This window comes from Chiloscyllium plagiosum, unplaced genomic scaffold (genome assembly GCF_037043375.1).
Source record: "Chiloscyllium plagiosum isolate Xiang-an unplaced genomic scaffold, Cpla_swu_hap1 HiC_scaffold_5, whole genome shotgun sequence".
Taxonomy (NCBI): Eukaryota; Metazoa; Chordata; class Chondrichthyes; order Orectolobiformes; family Hemiscylliidae; genus Chiloscyllium; species Chiloscyllium plagiosum.
The window spans coordinates 19,415,696-19,428,645 of NW_028270143.1; the positions used below are offsets into that span (position 1 = coordinate 19,415,696).

Sequence of the window (12,950 nt, forward strand, 5' to 3'; positions counted from 1 at the left end):
CAGTTTGTAACGTGAGCAAGTTGACCAGCAATCATGGAAAAATCAAAGGGATGATTTAGCATGGGAAGTGCTGCCAAAACCGTGAGAACAGTTAAGCTGGGTGCTGGGACCATGCGCAAAAGTGAAAGATGAAACATTCACAACATTAAGTCAGGATGTAGAACAAACACACTCTACTTTGAACTTCCTCAAATCTTTTCACAGTTAAATCTAGCACTGTAATCCTCATAACCTTCTCCCTTGTATGCTTTAGCTTCCTCTTAAAGAAATTAATAATTTGCTTTACAACTCCATCTTCTCGTGAGTTCACATCTCATTGCTCTTTTGGTAAGGAAGCTTCTTCTGAATTCCTGAAAGGATTTTTGGTGAACCTTTCATATTGGTGGCCTCTAGTTATGTGCTTCCCCAAAAAAGGAAATATCCTCTCTGCATCTATTCTATCAACCTTTCATTATTTTAATACCACTCTTGAGTCAGCAGTACACCTTCTATTAAAAAAGTAGTAAAATATTGCATGTTGTGATGCCAATGGTTAATATAATAGATGTACAATCTGAGGGTGTCATGCTAATGGATTAGAACCCAAAAGCACTGATGAACATGATTTCTTTTTATTCCAACGTCTGTTTTATTTTAGAGAATTATTACAACCAAAACATGACTGCAAATGTTCTGCAAATGTAATGTTCTGTGTGAACACTTGTACAGAAAATGTCACACTTGTACAGAGTAAGGGAAACATCAAACAGAAACACTAAAAAAGTAGATAATATGAGATTTACTACTCACCCAGCTCTCAGCAGGAAGCTATCTCCTGCAGACATGTTTTCGTTTACAATTCCAGGAATATACAAAAACTGGAGTTAAATATGGAGTTAAAAACTGATGACAACACATGGTCTCAGTGTGTTAGTAGCTTAGCTGGTGTGTGGACGATCGTGCAGTGAAAGTCACACTTTGAGAATCACAGAACTATTACGGCTTAGAAGACCTATCGTGTTTGTACCATCTCTGAGTATTTTGACTTGGTACTGATCTCCTGTTTCTCCTTATAACTTGGCATATTGTTTCGATTCAAATAGTCACGCCATCTTATCTACCTCAACTGAACTTGCCTGCACCATACTTACAGGAAGTGGATTCCAGGCCCTAACTATTCATTGTATGAGAAAACTTTTTGTCACCTCATATTTGTTTCTTTTGCAAAGACTAATAGAACAGTTCCTTCTGATTCTCAATCCTTTAATGAGTGGAGACAGTTTCTTTCTAGCTACTCTACCTAAGTCCACTCATGATTTTGAAAACTTCTATCAACACTCCTCATAGCCCTTAACTCAATCTTTTCCAAGGAAAACAGTCCTAACTTCTTCAATCTCATCTGTGAACTTACTGTCAATATCTTCTCTGTACTTTTGCCAATACATTCAGATCCTTGCGATAGTGTGGTGCCCAAAACTGTACACAATACCCCAGCCAAGTCTGACTATTGTCCAATAAGTTCATCGCAACTTATTGTATTCTGTGTCCCTATTGACAAACCTAAAATATAAACAACTCTCTATGCTTCCTGTCACCTTTAATGACCTATGCACATACACACCTAGTCTCTCTGCTCCTGCATACCCCTTAGAATAGTATGATTTATTTTATGCTGGAACATTCTTTGTTCCAAAGTGTACCATCTAACAGTCCTCCATATTGAACTTCATTTGCCACCCATCTGCCCACTTCACCAACTTGTCATTGTCCTTTTGAAGTTTTACACTGTCCTCCTAACAATTTACAATTCCACTAATGTTTGTGTTACTACATACTGTGAAACTGCCTCCTGCATTAAAATGCTTAAATCCTTTATATAGCAGGAAAAGCAAGTGTTGCAGTGCAAATCCCCAAGGGACTTTCAGTACAAACTTTATTGTATCCTAGAAAGTATGTATTAACCGTTGCTCTCTTATTATTTCTTATTCCTCAGGGAATTTTGTATTCTTGCTGATACTGTCTCTACAACATTGTTTTCAGGTCTGTTTGCAGTACTGTATCAGGCCTTGTGGAAGTACACGTATATCACATCAATCTTTCCGCTCCAAGAAACTCCAGCAAGATGGTGAGACTTAATTTTCCTTTCATAAACCATGTTGACTGTTGGAATTACTTAACATTTTTATAAATGACTATTAATTCTATTCTGAACAAAAATAATTCCACCACCAAAGTTAAATTGACTGCTGTGTAATTTCTGGGCTAATCTTTACAAACCTTTTTGAAAAGGGCATAATGTTTGCCATTCTCCAGTTCTCAGGCACTACCCATTGAACATAGAAGAATACAGTGCAGTACAGGCCCTTTGGCCCTCGATGTTGCGCCAATCCAAGCCCACCTCACCTACACTAGCCCACTGTCCTCCATATGCCTATCCAATACCCCCTTAAATGCCCATAAAAAGGGAGAGTCCACCACTGCTATTGGCAGTGCATTCCATGAACTCACGACTCGCTGAGTAAAGAACCTACCCCTAACATCTGTCCTATACCTACCACCCCTTAATTTAAAGCTATGCCCCCTCGTAATAGCCAACTCCATATGTGGAAAAAGGTTCTCACGGTCAACCCTATCTAAACCCCTAATCATCTTGTACACCTCTATCAAGTCACCCCTAAACCTTCTTTTCTCCAATGAAAACAACCCCAAGTGCCTCAGCCTCATACGATCTTCCTACCATACCAGGCAACATCCTGGTAAACCTCCTCTGCACCCGTTCCAGTGCCTCCACATCCTTCCTATAGTATGGCGACCAAAACTGTACACAATACTCCAGGTGCGGCCGCACCAGAGTCTTATACAACTGCAACATGATCTCAGGACTCCGGAACTCAATTCCTCTACCAATAACAGCCAGTACGCCATATGCCTTGTTCACCGCACTATTTACCTGGGTGGCAACTTTCAAAGATCTGTGTACATGGACACCAAGATCCCTCTGCTCATCCACACTACCAAGTATCCGACCATTAGCCCAGTACCCCATCTTTTTGTTACTCTTACCAAAGTGAATCATCTCACACTTAGCTACATTGAACTCCATTTGCCACCTATCTGCCCAATTCTGCAGCTTATCTATATCCTGCTGTAACCTGCCAAATCCTTCCTCACTGTCAACAACTCCTCCGACTTTCGTATCATCCGCAAACTTGCTCACCCAACCTTCTAGCCCCTCCTCCAGGTCATTTATAAAAATGACAAACAGCAATGGTCCCAAAACAGATCCTAGCGGAACACCGCTAGTAACGGCACTCCAAGATGAACCTTTACCATCAACTACTACCCTCTGTCTTCTTCCAGCTAACCAATTCCTAATCCAAACCTCCAACTTACCCTCAATGCCATACCTCCGTATTTTTTGAAGTAGCCTACCATGGGGAACCTTATCAAACGCCTTACTAAAATCCATATACACCACATCTACTGCTTTCCCCTCGTCCACCTCCTTAGTCACCTTCTTAAAGAATTCAATAAGGTTTGTGAGGCACGACCTGCCCTTCACAAAACCATGCTGACTATCCTTGATCACAGTATTCCTATCCAGATGTTCATAAATCCTATCCCTTACAATTCTCTCTAAGACTTTTCCCACCACAGAAGTGAGACTCACCGGCCTATAGTTACTAGGGTTATCCCTACTCCCCCTCTTGAACAAGGGAACCACATTTGCTATCCTCCAGTTTTCTGGCACTATTCCTGTAGACAACGAGGACATAAAAATCAAGGCCAATGGCTCTGCAATCTCCTCCCTTGCTTCCCAGAGAATCCGAGGATAAATGCCATCAGGCCCAGGGGACTTATCTATTTTCACCCTTTCCAGAATTTCCAACACCTCTTCCCTACATACCTCAAAGCCATTCATTCTACTTAATTGTGACTCAGTATTCACATCGGCAACAATGTCCTGTTCCTGAGTGAATATTGACGAAAAGTATTCATTCAGTGTCTCCCCAATCTCTTCAGCCTCCACACGCAACTTCCCACTACTATCCTTGACTGGACCTATTCCCACCCTAGTAATTCTTTTATTCCTGACATACCTATAGAAAGCCTTAGGGTTTTCCCTAATCGAACCAACCAAGGACCTTTCATGTCCCTTCCTTGCTGCTCTTAGCTCTCTCTTCAGGTCCTTCCTGGCTACCTTATAACTCTCAATCGCCTCAATTGAACCTTCACGCCTCATCTTTACATAGGCCGCCCTCTTCCATTTAACAAGGGATTCCAATTCCTATTAAACCTCGGCTCCCTCACACGACCCTTTCCTCCCTGCCTGACGGGTACATACTTATCAAGGACACTCAATAGTTGCTCCTTGAACAAGCTCCACATATCAATTACGCCCTTGCCTTGAAGCCTACTTTTCCAAGCCACGCATCCTAGGTCATGCCTCACCGCATCATAATTTCCCTGCCCCCAGCTATAACTCTTGCCCTGCAGTGCACACTTATCCCTCTCCATCACTAGAGTAAAAGTCACCGAATTGTGGTCACTGTCCCCAAAGTGTTCACCAACCTCTAATTCTAACACCTGGCCTGGTTCGTTACCCAGAACCAAATCCAGTATGGCCTCACCTCTTGTTGGCCTATCAACATATTGTGTCAGGAAACCCTCCTGCACACATTGGACAAACACCGACCCATCTAACGAACTTGAGCTATAGCTTTCCCAATCAATATCAGGAAAGTTAAAGTCCCCCATAACAACCACCCTATTACTTTCACTCTTCTCCTGAATCATCCTTTCTTCTACGTTTCTAGGACTATTAGGAGGCCTATAAAAAACTCCTAACAGGGTGACCTCACCTTTCCTATTCCTAACCTCAGCCCAAACTACCTCAGATGGAGAGTCTTCATCCATCGTCCTTTCCACCGCTGTAATACGATCTTTGACTAGCAATGCCACACCTCCCCCTCTTTTACCCCCACCTCTGACCCTACTGAAACATTTAAACCCTGGAACCTGCAACAGCCAATCCTGTCCCTGTTCTACCCATGTCTCCGTAATAGCCACAACATCGAAGTCCCAGGTACCAACCCACGCTGCAAGTTCACCTACCTTATTTCGTATACTTCTTGCATTGAAGTATATACACACTTCAAGCCACTTTCCTGTTTACAGGCACCCTCATTTGAGATTGATGCCATGTTCCTAACCTCCCTACACTCCAGGTCCTGCACCCTAAAGCTACAGTCTAGGTTCCCATGCCCCTGCAGAGTTAGAACTGAAAATGTGTTGCTGGAAAAGCGCAGCAGGTCAGACAGCATCCAGGGAACAGGAGAATCGACGTTTCGGGCATAAGCCCTTCTTCAGGAATGAGGAACGTTTGTCCATCAGGCTAAGATAAAAGGTTGGGAGGAGGGACTTGGGGGAGGGGCGTCAGAAATGCAATAGGTGGAAAGAGGTCAAGGTGAGGGTGATAGGTCAGACTGGGGTGGGGGCGGAGAGGTTAGGAAGAAGATTGCAGGTTAGGAAGGCGGTGCTGAGTTCGATGGATTTGACTGAGACAAGGTGGGGGGAGGGGAAATAAGGAAACTGGTGAAATCCGAATTCATCCCTTGTGGTTGGAGGGTTCCTAGGCGGAAGATGAGGCGCTCTTCCTCCAACCGTCGTGTTGTTGTGGTCTGACAATGGAGGAGTCCAAAGACCTGCATATCCTTGGTGGAGTGGGAGGGGGAGTTGAAGTGTTGAGCCACAGGGTGGTTGGGTTGGTTGATCTGGGTGTCCCAGACGTGTTCTCTGAAACGCTCCGCAAGTAGGCGGCCTTGATCTCCCCAATATAGAGGAGGCCACATCGGGTGCAGAGGATGCAATAGATGATGTGTGTGGAGGTGCAGGTGAATCTGTGGCGGATATGGAAGTTTCCTTTGGGGCCTTGGAGGGAGGTGAGGGGGGAGGTCTGGATGCAAGTCTTGCACCTCCTGCGGTTGCAGGGGAAGGTGCCGGGAGTGCAGGTTGGGTTGGTGGGGGGTGTGGATCTGACGAGGGAGTCACGGAGGAGGTGGTCTTTACAGAATGCTGATAGGGGAGGGGAGGGAAATATATCCTTGGTGGTGGGGTCCGTTTGGAGGTGGCGGAAATGACGGCGGATGATGCGCTGTACATGGAGATTGGTGGGGTGGTAGGTGAGGACCAGTGGGGTTCTGTCCTGGTGGCGGTTGGAGGGGCGGGGCTCAAGGGCAGAGGAGCGGGAAGTGGAAGAGATGCAGTGGAGGGCATCGTCGACTACGTCGGGGGGGAAATTGCAGTCCTTGAAGAAGGAGGCCATCTGGGTTGTACGTTTTTGGAACTGGTCCTCCTGGGAGCAGATGCGGCGGAGACGAAGGAATTGGGAGAATGGGATGGTGTTTTTACAGGGGGCAGGGTGGGAGGAGGTGTAATCCAGGTAGCTGTGGGAGTCGGTCGGTTTGTAGTAGATGTCCATGTTGATTCGGTCGCCTGAGATAGAAATAGAAAGGTCGAGGAAGGGGAGGGAGGAATCTGAGACTGTCCAGGTGAATTTGAGGTCGGGGTGGAAGGTGTTGGTGAAGTGGATGAACTGTTCAACCTCCTCGTGGGAGCACGAGGCGGCGCCGATACAGTCATTGATGTAGCGGAGGAAAAGGTGGGGGGTGGGGCCAGTGTAGTTGCGGAAGATGGACTGTTCCACATATCCTACGAAGAGGCAGGCATAGCTGGGGCCCATGCGGGTGCCCATGGCTACTCCTTTCGTTTGGAGGAAGTGGGAGGATTGGAAAGAGAAGTTGTTCAGGGTGAGGACCAGTTCAGTCAGTCGAAGGAGGGTGTCAGTGGAAGGGTACTGGTTGGTACGGCGGGAAAGGAAGAAGCGGAGGGCTTTGAGTCCTTCATGATGGGGGATGGAGGTGTACAGGGACTGGATGTCCATGGTGAAGATAAGACGTTGGGGACCGGGGAAGCGAAAATCATGGAGGAGGTGGAGGGCATGGGTGGTGTCCCGAACGTAGGTGGGGAGTTCTTGGACTAAGGGGGACAGGACCGTGTCAAGGTATGCGGAGATGAGTTCGGTGGGGCAGGAGCAGGCGGAGACAATGGGTCGGCAGGGGCAGTCAGGTTTGTGGATTTTGGGCAGGAGGTAGAAGCGGGCGGTGCGGGGTTGTGGGACTCTGAGGTCGGAGGCGGTGGATGGGAGATCCCCCGAGGTAATGAGGTTATGGATGGTCTGGGAGATGATGGTTTGGTGGTAGGGGATGGGGTCATGGTCAAGGGGGCAGTAGGAGGAGGTATCTGCGAGCTGGCGTTTGGCCTCAGCGGTGTAAAGGTCGGTGCGCCAAATTACTACCGCGCCTCCCTTGTCTGCTGGTTTGATAGTGAGGTTGGGGTTTCAACGGAGGGAGTGGAGGGCTGCGCGTTCCGAGGGTGAGAGGTTGGAGTGGGTGAGAGGGGTGGGGGAGTTCAGGTGGCGGTTAATATCGCGGCAGCAGTTGGCTATGAAGAGGTCGAGGGCAGGTAGGAGGCCAGCTCCCTGCAGAGTTAGTTTAAACCCCCCGCAAGAGCACTAGCAAACCTCCCGCCAAGGATACTGGTGCCCCTCAGGTTCAGATGTAGACCATTCTGTTTATAGAGGTCCCACCTTCCCCAGAAAGAACCCCAGTTATCCAAATAAATCCCTCCCTCCTGCACCATCCCTGTAGCCACGCATTTAACTGTTCTCTCACCCTATTCCTCAACTCTCTATCACGTGGGCACGGGTAACAAACCAGAGACAACAACTCTGTTCGTTCTAACTCTGAGCTTTCAACCTAGCTCCCTGAAAGCCTGCCTAACATCCTCAGCCCTCCTCCTACCTATGTCATTGGTGCCAATGTGGACCACGACTTTGGGTTGCTCCCCCTCCCCCTTAAGGACCCGGAAAACACGATCAGAGACATCATGTACCCTTGCACCTGGGAGGCAACATACCAAACGTGAGTCTCTCTCGCCCCCACAAAACCTCCTATCTGTGCCCCGAACTATCGAATCCCCAATTACTATTGCTCTGCTCTTCTCCACCCTTCCCTTCTGAGCAACGGGGACAGGCTCCGTTCCAGAGGCCTGAGCCCCATTACTTACCCCTGGTAAGTTGTCCCCCCAACAAGTATCCAAAACGGTATACTTGTTCTTGAGGGGAACGGCCGCAGGGGGTCCCTGCACTGGCTGCTTCCTCCCAGTCCTCCTCACTGTCACCCATCTGTCTGCAATCTTTGGAGTTACTACTTCCTTAAAGCTCCGATCTATGACCCCCTCTGCCTCCCGAATGATCCTAAGTTCATCCAACTCCAGCACCAGTTCCCTAACACGGTCTTGGAGGAGCTGGAGATGGGTGCACTTCCTGCAAGTGTAATCAGCGGTGTCGTCCATGGCATCCCTCACCTCAAACATGTTGCAAGAGGAACATTGCACTGCCTTCACTGCCATCCCTCTAAAAAAAAACTGGGTCTAAAGAATAGAACAAGCAAAATGCAGCACATACCTACTTACCACAACGGGTCTTATTATTAGGTTAGAGGAGGAGGGCGGGTGGGAGGCACTACCTCTGTAGTGCCTCGGGTTCTTCTCCTGCGCGCTTTTATAGGGAAATAACCTACCCGGCTGCCCCTCTGGCCTTCATCACTTCCCCCTGCTGCTCCCACTCTTTCTGTGAAGAGAAAAAATAACACCGCTGCCCGCTACCGGTAAGTAATTTTAAAACAAACTGTCTCACCTTAGCTGTAGCCTTCCGGGTTCCTTTACACTCTGCTGCTGGTCGCACTCAAAATGACCGTTGGCGTCAAAGGGTGAGTATTTATACTCACTGCTTTCCTTCCCGGCTGCCCCTCTGGTCTTCGTCACTTCCCCCTGCTGCTCCCGCTCTTTCTGTGAAGAGAAAAAAAAACACCGCTGCCCACGGTAATTTCAAAACAAACTGTCTCACCTTAGCTGTAGCCTTTCGGGTTCCTTTACACTCTGCTGCTGGTCACACTCAAAATCCAGGGAAAATTGGAAGATATGACCAATGCTGCTGAAGAACCTTTCACTTTCTTCAAAGTCTTTGGATGCATCTTATCTATTTCTGGTGCTTTGTCAATTTTAAATACAAATAACTTAACCAATATCTCCTCCCTATCAATTTTAATTCTTTGAGTAACTGAGTTTCCTCCTCTGCCAATATGACCTAGGCAACATCTGTCTTGTAAGTAAAGTCAGATACAAAGTAATCATTTAACATTTCAGCCATGCCTCTTGCCTCAAATTTGTAATGCTCTTCTTGGTTCTAATCATTCCTCCTCCTCATCACCCTTTCGCTGTCATGTGCTCATAGAAGAGTTTGGGATTTTTCTTTTTGGTATTTACCAGTGATTTTCATAATGCCTTTTTGTTTCTCATATTAGCTTTTTCACCTCCCTTCTGAACCTCTGTTTTCATCTTGATTCTCAATTATGTTTATTACCTGATATAAGAACAGCTTTTTCTATTTCACGTGATTTCTAGCCCCTTTGGCATCTGGAAGTCATACAGATGTAGAGATATCTAGCACCGAAAAAGGTCCTTTGGCCCATCATGTCTGTGCTGATCAAGAACAACCATGTAGCTTATCTAGTACTTGGCTCATAGACTTGTAAGCCTTGGCATCACAAATGTACACCTTCTTAAATATTTCAAGGGTTTCTATCTCTATCACCTCTACAGACAGTGAGTTACAGTTTCCCACCATCCCCTGGGTGAAAAAAATTCTCGCCTAAACATTCTGCTCCTTACTTTAAATCTTTGCCCCTGGTCATTGAACTCTTCATCAAGAACAACAATTCCTTCCTGTCTAAAATATCTATTCCCATCATAATTTTAGATATTTCAATCATGTCCCCTCTAATCTGCTCTAAGGAAAACAATCTTAGTCTGTCCAATCTCTTTTCATAACTTAGGTTCTCCAGTCCAGGCAACATCCTGATAAAACCCCTCTACATCCTCTCTAGTGCAATCACATCCTCTTATAATGTAAAATCCAGAACTGCACACAATATCTTGCTGTGTTCTAACCAACATTTTATACAGTTCCAGCATCACCTCCTCGCTCTTAAACCCTATGCCTCCACTAATAAAGGCAAGTATCCCATTAAAAAACCTCCAGGTGCTGTAAGTCAGAAACAAAAACAGAAGTTGCTGGAAAAGCTCAGCAGGTCTGGCAGCATCTGTGCAGAGAAATCAAAGTTAATGTTTTGCGTCCGATGCCCCTTCCTCAGAACAGAGTATCTCATATGCCTTCTTAACCACTTTTTCCACCTGCCTGAATCCTTAAAGGACAAGTGTACATGCACACAAATGTCCCTCTGATCCTTGGTGCTTCACAGGGTCCTACCATTCATCAGGTATTCCCTTGCCTTGTCTGTCCTGCCAAGTATATCACCTCACACTTATCCAGATTGAATTCCATTTGCCACTGATCAGCCCATCTGACCAGTCTGTCTCTATACTCTTGTAATCTATGACTATCCTCCTCATTACATATCACCCCACCAATATCATCTGTGAACTTAGTGATCAACCTTCCTACATTCAAGTCTCAATCATGTAAATAAACCTCAAACAGGGAGGGCCCCGACATTGACCCCTGTGGAACCCCACTGGATGTAAGAGTTCCAGTGAGAAAAACATCCTTCAGCAATCATCCTTTACTTCCTGTCACTTAGCCAGTAGTGGATCCAATTTGCCAAATTTCTTTGGATTGAATTGTCTCTTACCTTTGTTATCAGTATCCATGCAGGACCTTATCAAAAGCCTTGTGAAAGTCCAAATAGACTACATCAAAAGCATTGACTTCATCTACACATTTGGTCACCTCTTCATATAATTCAATCAAATTGGTTAGGCATGACCTCCTCTTATCAAAACCATATTAACTGTTCTTGATTAATCCCTGCCTCTCCAAAATCAAATTAATTCTGTCCCTCAGAATTGTTTCCAATAGTTTCCCCAACACTGAGGTTAGACTGACTGGTCTGTAGTTTCCTTGTTTATCCCTTGGTCCCTTCTTGAATAATTGTACTATGTTGGCTATTTCCTCCCTTGTCCCCCACTTTTCCCATTTGAAAGACTATACCAGGACCATGCTGAACCATCTCCTCTTTGAAGATAGTTCACTATTCGGCTACTGTTTTTCTCACAAACCTTGCCTCACAGAAGTCCACTCTCCGCCAGTTGATTATTCTAACCCTGAATTAACCAATATCATTTTCCATAAGATATAATGATAACTAGCCCTAAATGCACTCCAATGTCACTTGATCTACTTGATTCACCTCTTTCCCAGGAAGCAGGTGCCTCCTTTCTTGTTAGCTAGACACATATCATTGTAGAAAATTCTATTACCCACACCTTAGGAACTTTTTCCCTCAACAAGAGGTAATTAAATTGGTAATTAAACTCCCTCATTATAATTGCACTTGTGATGTTTATATCTGTCTGCAACTTCATCGATATCATAGAATCCCTACAGTGTGGAAACAGGCCCTTCGGCCCAACAAGTCCACCCCGACCCTCTGTAGAGTATCCCACCCAAACCCATTCCCCATTACTCTCCATTTACCCCTGACTAAAGCACCTAACCTACACATTCCTGAACACTATGGGCAATTTAGCATGGCCAATTTACCTAAACCGTATATCTTTGGAGTGTGGGAGGAAACTGAAGCACCCGGAGGAAACCCACGCAGACACAGGAAAAACTGCCTGAGGCTGGAATCGAACCCAGGTCCCTGGTGCTGTGATGCAGCAGTCTAACCACTGAGCCTCATGTTTACTACTTCCTTTTATTGACTGCTTCCAATTACTTTGTTATGCAAAAATTGAATGATATAACCTTGAAAGATTCCAAAATGCCCCCTTACAGATGTTTAATGTAACTGTAACGAGCAAGTTTATTCTGTCTCTATTTGAAAGTAATCACTCCTGGCCAGAAATGTTCCCATTTCCCTTTGATTCCTTTGACATGTCAAATTTGATCAGGTCCCAACACTTCATTCCTGTCCTGCTGATGATTGTCCTCTTCCTTGGCAGGATAAGTGTATGGATAAACCAGGCCCACGGCTCGACAGCAGAACAGAAATCTGCTTTGTGAACTGTGTGGAATGCTTTATCGACACCAGCCAGTTCATTCTCAATCAACTGGAACAGACACAAAAAAGCAGGATGTCACCAGAGGGTCTGAGTGAGCAGGAGTATACTGCAGCACAAAAGACTTGCCTTAACGCGTGACGGAGTGCATGTCAGGCACAGTGCAGAATGGGCATGCAGCATTGCTGGGGCACAGCTCTAAGGGGCCTGCTAGCCCCTGACTGCTCTTGGAAGGATCTTATCTTGGGCTACTATGTCCTTGATTCTGAGCCTCCAGTACGATCGTTTTACCATCCAGAAATAAAGCACAGTGGTATTTTTAAAACAAACATGCACTCAGTACAATAAAACACAGTGGGGATGATCTACACGCTGTCTTCGGCATGAAAAATCAAATCTGGTATTCAAGATGAATTGTCTGTTCAGAGTGAGATTCATGATTTTCACAGAGAGAACAGTTTGGTGCTGCAGGATTTTTTTTTGAGCACTCCTTGTTTGCAGTTGGATCATTGGACAAACATTATTGTTCATTTAGGGGATGTGGACTTTGCTGACTGCTCCAGTATTTATTGCCCACCCATATTTGGCCTTGAAGCTGTGATAGTGAATTACTTTTAAACCAATGCAGTCCTTCTGGTGTAGGTATTCCTACAGTGCTGTTAGTTCCAGAATTTTGATCCAACAATAGAATATTTCCACTGACCATTTCCCTTGCAGATTTATTGTTCTATATCCTTCCTATTTGTTGAAGATTGTTGAACCTAAAGTCACCATTGTTCTACCGGCCCATAGGGCTGCACTCTCATGAGAGGGAGACAATCGGTGGT

The 12,950-nt window shown here is 45.6% G+C and overlaps 1 long non-coding RNA gene across 1 annotated transcript; it reads left to right on the top strand.

Moving 5' to 3' along the window:
- The first annotated feature begins 301 nt into the window (after positions 1 to 301).
- LOC122550232 (uncharacterized) lies at positions 302 to 12,291 on the top strand. Its single transcript, XR_015757082.1, has 3 exons — positions 302 to 327; positions 2,020 to 2,104; positions 12,067 to 12,291. It is a non-coding gene; the product is annotated as an uncharacterized LOC122550232 (long non-coding RNA).
- The last annotated feature ends 659 nt before the right edge of the window (positions 12,292 to 12,950 follow it).